The 13,788-nt window shown below is 41.9% G+C and overlaps 1 long non-coding RNA gene across 1 annotated transcript; it reads right to left on the bottom strand.

Moving 5' to 3' along the window:
• Nucleotides 1-5,010: 5,010 nt before the first annotated feature.
• Nucleotides 5,011-13,237, bottom strand: LOC116790127. The gene is made up of 2 exons (XR_004358270.1): nucleotides 12,048-13,237; nucleotides 5,011-10,015 (listed from the first exon to the last, which is right to left on the bottom strand). It is a non-coding gene; the product is annotated as an uncharacterized LOC116790127 (long non-coding RNA).
• Nucleotides 13,238-13,788: the final 551 nt, after the last annotated feature.

Genomic DNA, 13,788 nt, shown 5'->3' with positions numbered 1-13,788 from the left:
ACCCTTTCCTCTTAGGGCTCTCCTCACAGCATTCAGTGCACACACCTCCTGTGCAGGTGCACTTACTCTAAAGGGGCTGATTTTCCTTTGGAACTAAGCAGCTCTTGGTTTTTGTGCCAATTTCAGTGGAACAATTACCACTTGGTATGAATACGGCCGTGTGTTTACATAACTGACATCAAAGTCGAGTGTTTTACTGGTGCCACCTGAAAAAAAAAAAACAGATCACTACAAAAGTTTACTGCCATTTGAACACAAACGCTGTTTATACACTACTGAAGTAATGTATGTGGCCAACAAAAAGAGAGCAAGTGGCTACAGTATATATCAGTGTCCATCAAGCAGTTTTGATAAGTTATCTTCACTTCTAACATGAGCCTGAAGTCAGTGTCTGCTCTCTCCTCCAGATGCAGATCTTGAAGATTCAGTGGAGAAAAAATCTTACAAGAGGTCTGAAAATGAACAACTAAGTAAATTACGACTCATTCTGAAACAAGTTGACTTAAGGGATATAGCAGAGATAATGAAAGTGTAACCAGCAGGGAAAGCATGGAAAATAGTTGAAGCTAGCAGGAAACAAGTTCAGAACAAAGGGATTTTTTCCACTAAAGGAGTGCCATCCAGTGGAATTACCTGGCAAAAGAGTCTAAATGTTTATATGAGTGCCAGGGGAAACTAGACAGTGGAAGAAAAATCCAGCAAGGATTACTAATTATCAGTGCATTCAACCATTACCTATGGCTGTATAGCCTCTTTGGAGTCAGAAAACCCCTGAGCTGCAAATGGAGCTTATCCTGTTCTCACACCCTTTCTTTTAGGCATGCATTGCCTAAATTATTCCATAACTAATCATCTCAGAGGCAGGAATATTAGGATATCTACACGTTTCATTTCATACCTTACAACTGCCCTTATGCAAACCAGGCATCTGGAAAGCCCCAAGAGGACAACCAGAAGAGGCCCATACTGCCAGGATCCTTTAGACTGACAGACAGACTTTGAATTTTTTTCCCAAGCAGTTTTAAGTAGCCTTCTTTCAGTTTAGCTTAAACTATTAGGTGGAAGTTTAACTTAAACCAGATTCTGAGATACACTTCCACACAGAATGTAACACATTTAAATAATCTGATAGAGGTAATACTTTAGCTCAGAGGAAAACCAACTAATATTAACCTATGACTTTAGAGCTGAGAAGGCACATAGAAAGCAAATTTGAGAAAGTCAACAAGGGAACCAGCTTATTTGCAGTCCCTACTAAGGCTGATGGAGACACAGAGCATCTTACAACTACATAGCTAGTGAAAGCTGATTGCCCATAGCTCCACAGATAAAGCAAACTAGAAGTCCAGTGCTTCTTGTTATGGCCTGTGGAGATACTGTGCATTCCTCTAGTACACATTCAATGCTAAAGCACCCTATTGCCAAATAAATAAGAAGAGGGATGTGAAGAAGGTTCTGTTACAGAGCAAGGAGAAACTGAAATAAAAACAACCCCCATGCAGAAAAGCCTGTACTTATTCATTCTTCTGGGTTTTTCTTTGGTTGATAATAATTATTTTCCTTCGTTTTTTTCTTTTTGCTGCAGTTTTCATTGGCTTTGGATGTTTGGGGGGGTTGATGGTGTTTTTTTGGTGTTTGTTTGTTTGTTTTGTTTGTTTGTTTGTTTTATCTTCAAGGAATAAGAAACTTTTTAGCGAATCTACTTGATAGATTTAAAAACCATCAGATATCCTGATACCCTGAAATAAGTTAATTAATAGGCTTCATTCCTTCCAAGAGATAACTCCTAGAAAGGGAGGGGCAAACATGCAATCAAATACTGACCTATAAAAAACCCACAATCTTTGAGAAATTCAAAGATATGTGCCCAGTGTTCCAAATCACTTGCATGGAACCATAGGTTTGAGTGATTGGTGCAACAATTCTCACCTAAAATAAATATGAGAACAACTACTCACTTCTGCTGTGTTGTTGACATGATGCAGACTGTAGCAGTTACTTGCGTCAAATGGATGCCTGGGTCTTCATTTCAGAGGTCACAAATTTTTCAGTTATCTTGAGTTTTTCATAAGAAGTTGATTGAGGATTACATGTCTCAGGACATTCAGTGCATTTTACACCAAAGAAATTACACTGCACAGCAGCAAGCCTCCAAGACGTTATTCTATCTGAAAAGAATTTGGTTGCCTCCATGAAACTGCTTCTCTCATTGTAAAGCTTAACCCAGTGAGGGACAGCAGTGCATAAGATGTTGAGTGATGTTTTTATGGCCCTGTCTCTCATTGAAGCCACTCCAGGGTTAGGCCTAAATGCTGTAAATAACACTTTGGTGGGAACAAAGCAAAGCTGAGCCATGGAGGAGGAACATGGAGAAGGCTGTGCCCAAGACATTGTAAGTTATGTACTATGTTCAGAAAGAAATGCTAACAGGGGGCTTGGAGAGGGGGAACGGACAACAGCTTGCCCCCAAGCAAATCCCTCCCAGAGAAAATAAATGTGCTACCCTGGCTTCACAACCTTTCACATTATTTATAGGGTGTCCTTATTGTGCTCAAAATATTCTGATGCTGGTCTTTACTGTAAACTGCTCTGGATGCACAGCTCTAAACCTGAGAGCATCTCTACAGTAACAGCATGTTGTTAGCCATTTGATTTTTGAGGGACTAAGTCTTCTTCTTCAGCAAATAAAAATCTTAAAAATATTTGCTGTCATACCAACCTGCACTTCAATCAATTACTCCCAGAAAGTAAGTCCTTAAGGTCACCTCTCTTTCTAGGTGTAGCAGGCTTTGCAAACATAGCAAGTGATGGCAGGCCTTTTGCAATAGCCAAGCTGGAGGGGTTTCAGGCGGCTGTAACCTGAGCTCCTGTTCTGAATGGCTCAGACTTTGAGGAAGCTTCAGAGAGGCCAGGCTGGCTGACCTCTGACCCAGGAGCTTGTCTTGGCTCCTGAAGGCCCAGTGCCACTGTCCCCTCCAGGTGGATAAGGTAGGCTGACTTGGGGTAGGGCCACGCTGTGGAACACGGGTCTTTAAACAAGGGGAAAGCAGCAGATTTCTAGGAGCAGATGTGCTGGGGGAAGGATGGTGGTGCTGAGTGGCAGGACGAGGCTGAGCTGGTCAGTGTGTCCCGCGCGTGCTGTGGCATCTTGTCTGGTTCTGGGTGCCCCTTTTGGCCGCAGTGAGCCCTGAGCGAGCTGGGGACCAGCCATCACCCTCCCCTAAAGAGTGTGAGGTGTCCCCAGTTTTAACCCACGGGCACACGGGAATGAAGTGTGAAGTGCAGGGTGAACACGCCCGCTCTGTCCTGCAGCCCCAGCAGTCCCGGCACTTCGCTGAGCCATGAATTCCCTGGCTGGTGCCTTTCGGGAGCGCCGGCAGCAGAGGGTAGGCTTTCCCGGCCGGCTGAGCACCGCCGGGCTGAGCTGTGGGAGGGAAACTGAACTGGGCATGGTGAGAGAGCCCAGACTTAGAAAAAGAGAGGGACAGAGAGGGCAGCGCAGTTTCTTGTCACTGTCTTTCTAAAACGAGAGTGACAGGTTGTATTACAGAGTGCTCCTACACCACCTGGCAACATATCCCATGGGGAGACAGACAACACAGATGGAGTTGACCTAAACCCAATTGATCTGTGACCAGTTAGAGTTTCACCGGAGCAATCTGACACACCTGGTTATCTGGGAGGGGAGGCTTATTTTGATCGGACAAACCTATTATATAATAATACTACTATAAAATAAAATACCTACAAGAAGTGATTTATCTACGGATCTATTTTGACAGCTCTCATACTAACAAATATAAAAGTAGGGAATTAATTAGTTTTTCCACCTGCATGATTTCCTTGGAAAACCGCATAGGCCACACCCTCCCATGGCATGTGCAGAGTGAGCAACCTTTGCCAACATACGTCAATCATCCAGTCCTTTAAGGATTGCATTTTCAATGGAATATAAGATATTAGAGAAAAAAAAACAAAACAAAACAAAAAGCAAACACAAACCCCAAACAACCCTGTGGGGTAATCTGCTCTTTAAGGTGGATTTTTCCTCTTTCACGGGAATTTGACTGTGTATATATATAATCATATTCTAGTTAGCTGCCAGGTTCTCAGTGCAGGCCTCACTGCAGCAGAGCTGATGATAGCAATTCTCAGAATTAGATCTGCCTAATCACCAGGAGTAAAATATCTTATTTTAGTAATACCTTATTTCATTGATTGATTTTCTTTTTGCTCATATTGGAGGTTCTCGTCCAGAAATTTGTCTCAACCTGAACATTTTTTCAAAAGTTTATAAGGGAAAGATGCTGTTTACCCAGTTGAAATAGTTCTTACAATGATTTAATTGAGACAGCTTGGTGCATTTCATGTTAAAACAGGTATTTCAGACATCACATGAAAGGATTGTCATTTTGCTGTCTAGTAAAACCACTCACTCAATCCATAAACTTTAGGAGGATCTTCCATGGTATGAGTTGGCAGTTGATTTCTACAAAGGGTGTACTGATGGAGTGAGCATCCTTAATCTCTGCATTTAATGTAATTGGCATAAGCCATCTCCCAGGAGCAACTGTGCATATGTCATGCCACAGCTGAAAAAGTGGAATGAGATTTCTTAAAATATTAACCCCATATTGTAAACTTGACTGTGGTTCTGAGCAGAACAGAAAGTCCTTACAGGTAACCATTCAGGAGCTTAAGAACACTAAATGCCTCCTGTGCTCAGGAGCAAAGAACAGAACAGGGTATAAAAACAAAAGGCAAGACAGACAGAAACACAAGTAAGTACTAACACAAGGCGATAATGAACTGTGACAGGAATAAGGGCAAAGGTGTCTTCTAACAAGAATGAAGAAATTGGAGCTTTATTGCAGGTTTGCCTGCAACAATTAAATTCACTTCTCCTTAAGACTCTTTGTCCTTCTGCAAAAAGGGAGTAATGATATTGACCTCTTTTGTACAGCCCAGCACAAAGTGAACATTGAAAAAAATTGTCCTGCTTTCAAACCCTTACATAATTACAACTTTTATTTTTTAGTGTCACATTGAAAAACTCACATACCCAGGTACAAAACTGACAGAGCGAGTAATAGAAAGACGGATAAGATAGTGCTTAAAAATCTACACCGACAAAATCCTCCCCATTCAAAGATGACAAGATAGGTACAGCAAACGTGGCCTATCGCAGTCTAAAGAGGCCATACTAACTGCATACAAACCACTGGGAGAAATCATGCACCACTGTAAAACAAAACTAAATATCTTCTTAGCCATCCCCTTTCTGTTTGGAGGGCATGTCTAGGCATACCTATTTCATGCCCTGAGAACACATTCACCACATTTTTAGAATTCAGGCATTTAAAAAAAATGTCTCCTACACTATGGTTTGGAGAGACTTTTTTCTGACACTGCTGCCTATTTGTTTTAAAAAGTATTCCCTCCTAGTGTTTAAAACACAAATGCTGAGCAATTTCTAGAATAATGAAGGTATGAAAAATTTTAGATCACCAAAGAGTCCAAGCATAGCAGAGGATGGGCATACAGATGTGCTACTTTATTAGGGCCACAAACAGCTCCATCTCTCTGAGCTGGGAGTAGAGAGAAACCACGATGTTCCTGAGGTGTTAAACTAACATAGATAATCTGGACATTCATAAAATATGCCACATAAAGGCTTATCCTTGGATCCTGTCACTGTCCCTCCTCATTTTCCCCGCAGATCCTATTCTAGCAAAACAATACATAAAGCAAGTACTATCTGAAAGGTTTTTACCAAAATAGAGGACCCCATCTTTTATACCTGATGCTTTGGTTTAAATATGCACATGACTACTTTGAGTTAGATATTCACAAACATGAAGTGAAAATTGAAATTTATTCAGCCTATACTTCATATAGGCTTTTCCTAAGCAGTCCCCCCAAAAAAGCAATTTTATAGTATAAGTGGCTATGATCAAAGAGCATAAAGCTTAGTACATGTTTAAAATTTAAAGAGGCAAATTTTCCAAATTTGTATTTTAATGGAGTAACAGGAATAAGTACCTTTTTATCTGTGTATCTGTATATAAAGGTGTTTTCAAAACTGGCCTAGACAGCATGCATCAACCTAGGAAAAATATCAAGAACTATTCTAACGACAACTATATTATTGTCTATGTGGCCTGCAAGGCAAATGAACATTAACTTTGTTTCAAAAAGTTATCCTGCATTGGCCAGATATATCAAATGTTCGACAAAACTAAATAGAAGTAGTTATTGCTAAAAACCACTGGCTTTCAGATACGGTGTGCTGCAGAGACTTGCAAAGCCTTTGCTGGGGAAAATGGATGGTGTGTGTTTGCAGATGGGCTCACAGGTGCAGGCTGTGTGTGTCACTCAGTTCATCAGTATCAGTCACAACTGGAACCAAAGATGGATCTTTAGGACAAAGATCTGCAAGTAACGACCCACAAAATACAGATTTCTAAAAAATAATGTCGCTGAGGGCTCTCAACCAAGCAGACCTCTCAGTCGATGAGTATTCACAGCAGGGCATGGGCCAATGATTCAATTAACCCAGCCACAGATTAAGGAACTAATAAACATGAAGAGGCTGGCTAGGACATACAGAGAGAAATAGCACATCGTTTATTCGTCATAAGGGCTGCTCACAAGGAAGGAGTCCTTTCAGAGAAAGAAGTGAACCTTTGCTCCATTTCTGTCATGTAAAGATAAAGTTTTCTAGAAGGATGTTTTCAGACCCAGGGGAAAGTTTCCAGGCAACTAACATGATTCATATAGAAAATATAACCCTAAGAAATAGAATATAACAGAGAACTACAATTCCATTCAATAAATTTTTATATACCTTTAAACTTCACATTTTCAGATGCATTTTAATTATAGGTACACACTGCATATTTTAAGTTTATGAATGTAGTAAAAAATGTCTCTTGAAACAAGTTGAGGGTTTTTTTTTCTGAAATAGCTTCCCACATTTTAGAAAATTATTGGAACATATTATAAACCATATTATTCTATAGTGGGTATCTACAAAGGTATTATCAAGGCAAACATCAACAGGTTAGTAACGCTTCCTAAGTGATACTGAGGTTGGAATTTCACAGTCCTCCAGTATGTCAAAGGTTCTCCTTGTGTGAGTCCACACATAAGCCACATGAAATTGAGAATTGATGCTTCAGTTACCAGATATTTGATTTTTTTGCATTTCAGATGCTGAGAAACCCAGAAACTTTCTTTTCTATTAGGTATTTGCACTAAATCTCAGGTTTTCAGTCCCACGTGCCAAACTGCTTTAAGTTATTCCACATCAGGTATCCCTGTGGAAAGGACTAAAACAAATTCTCTTATTTTACTTTAAGACTTCCATTCTTCTTGCAGACAGGCTTGGAGATTCAACCAGGCCACAATAATTATAGTTTTGAGTCAGGCTTCAACTGTTGTGCTTTCTTTATCAGTACAGCCTCTCCCTATTTCTCCTGCCAATAGGGACAATATTTAAAGCTTTTTATGACTGTAATAGGAAGCTACTAATTAGAATAACCTAGATATATTAATTCCTTCAGAGATTAAAAAAAAAAAAAAGATTTGCTGTACCAAGGTTGCAAATAATAGCAGTAATAGAGATTCAGCTAGGCAGGAACTGTAATGGTTGGTATTTGCAATCCTGCATTTCCAGTATAATTAAATGACTAGTTACCCAACAGTCATCCTTCAATATGCCAGATTTATCCATTAGGATTAGATATTCATATGAGAAAGTTGTGATGGAGATCAGAAGATAATAATGTAAGATTTGTCATACAGTACACTGAAATAGAAGCTAGAGAATGACAAAGATAAAACTTGTAAGATGCTTGTACATGGAGATCTATGATCTGTTTAGACACAGGAAACAGCTCAGTCAAACAGCAGCTTAACATGCCTCAGCTTGATGACATCAGCGTCCAGGATTATGCCATCACTGAAAATTCACCCAGCAGCAATAAATGGAAACATGTACTCCATCAATTCAATTTTTTTTTCGAACACTTTTAAACCAGGAAAGGCAGAATAATCTACCCTTTGAAAGTTAAACCTTGTGATGTCCAATATTTTTGACAGTGTCTCAGACTATGAAAAAGAAGTAACAAAAACCAAAACAAAAATCCTAAAATAAAGATGACCTTTGCATTAATCAAATGTGGTTTCAGGCTGTATATCCACCAACACAGTCCAGGATGACTGATTCAGTGATACAGTGGACTTCTGAACTTTGTGTCATTATATGGCCATGAACATTTGTTCAGTTCTATAGCATAAGATTAACTGCACCAAGTGCCAAATATAACATGAGTCATATTGTGTAGAACTTTACTCCATCCTGAGGTATCTCACTGAGCTGTGGTTGTTCCTGTGAGGGAGACATCCTCTTCTAAGCTGTCATGTTTCCAGCACCATTTTCAAATATTTGGCAGCTTTCTTCTGACACAGGTTGCAGTTAAAGTAGTGTGAAGTGTTGCTGTGGATGCTTTCTGATACATCTGCCTCCCTGGCCTTTCTCTGCAGTGTACAACGTGCCAATCAATACACAGCCTTGTCTTCTCCATGCTTCTACAACTAGTTTATGTAGACTGTTAGGAACCAAGAACAATTCTGAATTGTGTACACTGTTTTTCTGTTTCCCCCTTTTTTTCCTTGCTTTCTCTTTTTTTTTTTTTTTTTTTTTTTTTTTTTTTTTTTTTTTTTAGTTTTATTCAGCTGTTCATCGCAGGCACAAACAGGCAGTTTTATTAGTAGTGTGTTTATTTTCCTTGACTGTAGGCCTGATTTCTTAGAGCTCAGGGAACTTATATATTGGAGATTATGATTTGAAGATATTCTCACTGTTTTAAATAAGCTTTCTGAGAAGCCAGAGGCAGTATAATAGGTTTGTCTGACTAAACCCATTGCAATCTTTGGCATGCATGGGACTACTTCTGTGCTTTCATTTTCCAAGAGGATGAATCTCAGACGTGCTTTGAAATCCTCAGAGCAGGATACAGATGTTCAAGTGACAAAAGCCAGTGCTCAGTAATCTTAATGCACAAGCATAGTTCTTTTGGCAGGATCCTGGCACTCAAGCTGTTATTCCAATCTGCTGGCTGTTTGCTTTCCATTAATCACTTCTGGCAGAAGAAAAGGCCTTCCAAAGATCTTTCACCTTTGGCCTATACTCAGGCAGCAAAAAGGATGTTGCAGCACAGAAGCTTTGTGCCAGAAGGGATCTTCAGCCTAACAGAGAGCACGTTTCTAATTTTTTTGCCTTGAGATTCCCCACAGGTCTGTCCTGGAAGACTCAAGAGTCTTATCAGCCACACCACATCTTAGGTTTCTCTATCTAAGGGTGTTAGTCCTCAGTTCCCCTGTCTGTGTTTGTAGCTATCTGACAAGTTAGTTCATGCCTAGCACAGATCTGGCAGAACAATGTCACAGGGATGATGATTAGAAGATGAAAAGTATGGTACAAGCTTTTTTTCATATCTCTGTGGTTGAGGGGAAAAAAGGAGGAAAAGGAATCAAGAAAATATGTATCTGAATCCAAATCATCTTCAGCCTTTTTTTTCCTGTACTTGGCAACATTAAAGTACAAAAATCCTTAGACAAAACTAAACTCCTCTTGACCTAAACCAGAAAACCTTTCGAGAACACCACATTTTACTCACCATTAAGATAAAATCTTTAAGGAAGTCAGTGCATTTGATTAAGGAACCCAAAATACCTTTATTCTACTCGTGATAAATGCCTTCAGAAACACTGATGAATTTATGTCTGTCACTGCACTCTCAGTGTAGCTCCCTCATTTCTTACCAAGGCTTTCTAAGTCAGTAACTTTCTTACCTCTCTGAGAATGAATTTTCACAGTTCTTCAGTGGTTAGATTGGAATTTGAGATACCAGGGATCTGCATCTCAAACACCTATAGCCCCAGGATCCCAATGGGTTTAGGTTCCCACATCTTGCACATCTGGAGACTGGGGACCAGTGCCACTTGAGAGCTGAAACAAAGAATGATATTGATAACGATATATGCATTTAGTCTTACGTGGAGGATTTCCTAAGATCAAGTCAAGGAGCTGAGCCAGATTCCTTAATCTTTGTGCAACTCTAGGTGTAAACTCTTCCTACATCTGACATGGTAACATTTACTAGTACTGGATTAGCTGGCATTGAACTTTGAACACCTAGGCAAAATGTGAATAAAGGTAAGCTCAGGCCACTGTCTTCTTATGGATAATGTGCTCAACCACACCATGTGCTGGCAGGGGAAATCCTGTGACTTCCAGTGGTGCTGCAGTGACCTGGGCTATTCTGTCATTCATGGCCAGTTCTCCCATGCCACACAAAAAGCAGAGGAGGGATTTGTACTTATAAATAGTATGTGGAAAACCAAGGGCAAATCAATAGCCATCAGATAATATAGTCCACATTGTCTCTGGAAAGCCAAAGTGAAAATGAAACAGGTGGTGAACCATCCACAACCCCCCCACCAGCTAGTACAGGTTTGAATTTAACTCAGATGCATTTGGATGTGGAAGAGATAATGCCCAAGAAAGAGTCTGTCTTGTGGATTTAGCTATTAGTGTACCTCCGTCCTGTAGACAACTTTTCCTGGAATAAAATAAGTTTATTCTGGCATATAAACCCCCATCCATTCCTGATTAGTGTGCACACCACACCAGTGCAGCCCTAACTTGGTCATGCCATCACATCAGCCTGTCCCTGCTTCCTGAATCCCAATCTGAATCATCAAGACAGCATTTCTGCAGTGCTAGGACAGAGATGGCACCTCAGTGGTCTTCCATGTTCCTGCTGGCCAGAACCAGACACCAGCCTTCTGCTAAAGCTCTGGTTTTCAGTCGCTGCAACACACAGCCTGGGGAAACAGCATGATCAAGAGAAAAGCTGAACAACCAAAACAAAGAGCAGTTCTGTGAAGGAGTCATCTCAAAAGCTACCAGAGCCCTTCAGCAAGGACTGCCTTTAGCAGAGCCTGCTGCAAACTACTGTCCCTCTTCCTCTGCTCTCTTCTCTTGCTCATTTCACGGAGCCTGCAGGAGAGCAAAAGCTTTTCTAAGTATTTTCAGTCTCTTGAGGGACAGCTGCACCTGTCACATGTAGGGCTGTTCTGTCCCCTGGCAGTAGCCAGGGGGGCTATTTTAAGTTGAACAGACAGAAACAGAGGCAGAGCCTTTGGCCAAGTACGCTGCAACCCTCTGTTACCCATAGATCGAATCACTTTTTGGCACCCTCATTAAAGCACTTGGCTAACTTTGCTTTCCTCTTCAGGAACACTGGTGCCAGCGAGCAATGCCCCCGTAGTGCCCTGCAGCACTGTTTGATGGGGCAGGAGAGCACACCTTGAAATCATTCATCAGGGCCCTGTGAACTGAGGCAACATCTCCCAAAGCCAAGTCAGTATCTCACAAGGCAGAGTTTGCTCAGACACAGAGCCACTGAGAAGTAATATAAGGCTGCAAGAATCCAGGCCTAATTTGGGCCTAGTTTGGCCAGAGCCTGATCCAGTGCAAAATAAAAATTTGCAGTTTTACAGAAGCTGAAGCAAATGTTTTATGTTTTTATTTCTGCCTTCTCTCTCCATAACTTGGGCTCCTCAGCCATGGTGTTCCACCAACCCATGAGGGGCTCGATAAAAGGTTGGGAGTCAGCCCTTGGCAGATTTTGGGCTGTTACAGAGGGGAGGGCGTGTTGGGCAGCAGCATGAGGGGCCAGCAAGGTGTTTCAGTGAAGTTACTGAGGGAAAAGCTAAGGTGGGTCAAGAGGACAGTTTCATAGAGGTAACGCTGAGGGAAAGCACAGCCAGGGGATGTTTTGAGGGAAAATCTCAGGTAAAGTCTGAGGGACAGACTGAAGATCTTGGAGGGAAATGCTGAGTAGGGGGACATTTTGGGGATGAAATATCAGTATCACTGAGGGGGAACAGGGTGCCCTGAGGGGTAGCCGGGTGTCTCGCGTGTCCCTGAGGGGCTGTGAGGGACACAGGGCGAAAAGGGTGCCCTGAAGGGTTACCGAGAAGGGTGCCCTGAGGGAGACGAGGCAGGGCAGGGCAGGTCGGTCGCTGCTGTGCCGCTCCTGCGCTGCTGTTCCCGCCCTGCACACGGGAGTGGTTTCCCTCCGCTCCCCTCAGCCGCCAAGTCCCGCTCCTCCCGAGGTCCGTGGGGCGGGCGCAGGTGAAAGGCGCTTTGAGAAGCTCGGTAGGTAAATGGTTGTGGAGTCGCCCTACAAGTCGGGCTGTTACACAGGTAGGGAGTGTTAAGCAGTGGTGTCAGAGGGTCGGAGCAGGGTGTTTCAGTGAAGTTACTGAGGGAAAAGCTTCTTGAACTCCTTGGTGAGGTAACTCAGAAAGGACAGAGTGTTTCAGAGAGGTAAAGCTGAGGGAACTTGGAAAGCACAGCCAGGCGATGTTCTGAGGGAAAATCTCAGGTAAAGTCTGAAGGACGGACTGAAGATCTTGGAGGGAAAAGCTGAGTTACTCACCTTTTCTTCCAGGGGACGTTTTGGGGATAAAAAAATGAGATAATCCTTAGGGGATAAAATGCAAATTAAAATTTTCGGGTGAAATCTTGAGGAAATATCAGGGACATAGAGGTGAAAATCAGAAGTATCTTAGGAAACTTAGAAGCTGCAAAGGCAGCTTCTCAGTCTAAACTGTGTCCTGTCTCATCAGGAGCCATCCAAGAAGAAAGCAGAGGCACGGAGTGGGACAGCGAGGCAAGAGTGGGCAAGAAGAGCAGTGGCTTCGAGCTGAAGAGGGGGCAGGAGAAAGGCCCTCTGGGCAAAGGGACCTCCCTGGCATCCCCGGGGAAGGGATACCTAAGAGTGCGGTGGGCACCTTCAGGCTGCCCCGGCCGGCTTGGCACTGGGCAACCTCCCTGTAGGCAGGGCTGGGTCCTTTGCTTTGCTTGGCGTTGGCCTTTTGTGGTCGTGCTCCTGTGGCTGCCCGGAGAGAGGGTCAAGCACCCTGTACGGAGGGTGAGAGCCCCGTCTCAGCACCCGAGGGGGGAAACGGAGCTCTCCCGTCCCCCAGCCCACCCTGTAAGCAGGGCAGGGCTTTTTCCCTTGGCACTTTGGTGCCTGCTGGCGGCCCCTGGCCAGAGTGACCCCTGTAGTTGGGGTGCATCACAGCCTTTGTGCCTTGGCTAGCTGTCATACCCTAGTAAAAGTATTTTTTTACTTTTATTTTAATTTGTATTTTTATTTTATTTTTAATTTTTTTGAATTGTAGTTTATTTTTTCTATTTTTTTTTTTAATTTTATGTTATTATTTATTTGTATTTTCAGGGTTTACATTTTTTTTTATTTTTGTAATTTTGAAATGTTATAATTTTTTTATTTTTTAATTTAAGTTTTCTAAATTTTTATTTATTTTTAGGGGGTTTTTTTCCCCACCTAAGGAATCTTTGAGAAATGAAAAACTAGAGGCAAAAGTTTTAGGAAAGCCATTATAAGAAACTGTACCATAAGGTAGAACAAAAGAAAGGAAAAGGATCGGGGGAGTGCCTCTGTGTGTATCACTTTCAGGCATGTGCATACATAGCCCAGAAGTAATAATGAGGAAGAGCTCAAGACTATTGCCAAGTTACAAATATTACTACATTTGCTAAGCTAGGGAAAAAAAAGTCACCTTCCCCTTCTCTTTTATGTCTGGTTACTAACTTAAGCCTTTTGTACTTGATTAGTTTGTGCACTTTGTAGTCCTAGACTGACGTTGTTAACACACTTTCTGACATTACACAATAATTAATTCATT

Source organism: Chiroxiphia lanceolata, chromosome 8 (assembly GCF_009829145.1).
Source record: "Chiroxiphia lanceolata isolate bChiLan1 chromosome 8, bChiLan1.pri, whole genome shotgun sequence".
NCBI classification, from domain to species: domain Eukaryota; kingdom Metazoa; phylum Chordata; class Aves; order Passeriformes; family Pipridae; genus Chiroxiphia; species Chiroxiphia lanceolata.
This window is presented reverse-complemented; position numbering and strand designations above follow the sequence as displayed.